Raw genomic sequence first — 1356 nt, 5'->3', positions numbered from 1 at the left:
TACAACACTTTTCCCTTTTTTCAATCTTATCAGTGTCCCAACATCACATTTTTTGGGAAGTTTCCTTTCGGGCATTTCCCCATCAGGCCCCCCCCAAAGCGAAGCATTGTGGAAACCCCGCACACTGAAAAAAACTTTCACCCCAAAAGGCCCCTTTAATGCACAAACACTCGTCCGTCATAAGAGCAAAATTTTTATTGCATCGAACTTCTAATTCCCTTTCGAGGTTGCATCTTTTTCCATTCCCTCAAAAACACGACAGTTCAAAAATCTCTCCATCCCCTCGCCCTTTCAAGCTCCTTCATACATTTCTCTCTTTAACATTCACTCGCCATATCATTGGGCCCCAAAGAAACGTTTTTTGGGCCTTTTTGCGGGCGTAACCCTTTTGGCCAGCATTTTTAAACTGACCACACCTTTTTTTTTTTCAACCCTCTCGCTCATGTCTCAACCCCGCTACACCCCCATTCTCATTTTCCTCACCGCGTTACACGCACATCAGTGACTTTTCAAATGCTTCTCATTTTCCTTTATTCCTCACTTGTCACTTTCGCTTTGATCACCGCTTCATATTACCGCATAACTTTCTTTTTTCTTTTTCATTGTTTTAACATTCACCCTTCCCTTTCAACACGCTCTTTTAAAATTTTCGCACCCCCACGCTGATAGCTCATTCCACTTCCCCCGTAGGTTTAATCCCGCTGCTCGTGATACAATATCCAGTTTCCCCCGATTCTCTATTTTGCAAAATTTTCATCTTTTCCTAAAACTCCCACAAGTCAGTATTTTCACTGCCTTTTGAAAAAAATTTTTTGTCCCGAAACAGGAATTTACGGAGTCTCGACAAATTACTCTCATACACGCTTTTCCCACTTCCGCAAACCCCTCATTTTTCCTCATTATTAATCAAAACGAAAGTTAGAGGTCGAAGGCGATAGATACCGCCCTATTTTTTAACCATAAAAAGATGGGCCCGCTAGCGGCCGCCGAAGTTCCCCCGAGACTGGCGGGGAGCTTCCGGGAAAAAAGCTTTTGGGTTCCGGGGGGAAAAAATAGGGGCAAAGCTGAAAATTAAAAGGGAATTGCCCCGGAAAAGGGCACCCCCCGGAGTGGAGCCCCGCGGCTTTTGACTAACCCGGGGAAAATCACCAGGGCCAGACACGGAAGTTGCAGATTTAAGTTTTCTTGATTTGGTGGGGGTGGTGCATGGCTCTTAGTTGGTGGAGCGATTTTTTGGTTAATTTCCCAAAGAACGAGATCGCCCGCAAAAGGGTACCTTATGGTATCGCGAAGGCCCCCCGGCTTCGGTGGCGGGTTTACTACCAAGACAAACAAATTTCTTGAGGGAAACCCAGG

Source organism: Nylanderia fulva, unplaced genomic scaffold, assembly GCF_048542155.1.
Source record: "Nylanderia fulva isolate GAGA-0341 unplaced genomic scaffold, ASM4854215v1 Scaffold1262, whole genome shotgun sequence".
Taxonomy (NCBI): domain Eukaryota; kingdom Metazoa; phylum Arthropoda; class Insecta; order Hymenoptera; family Formicidae; genus Nylanderia; species Nylanderia fulva.
Note: the sequence above shows the minus strand (reverse complement) of the source record.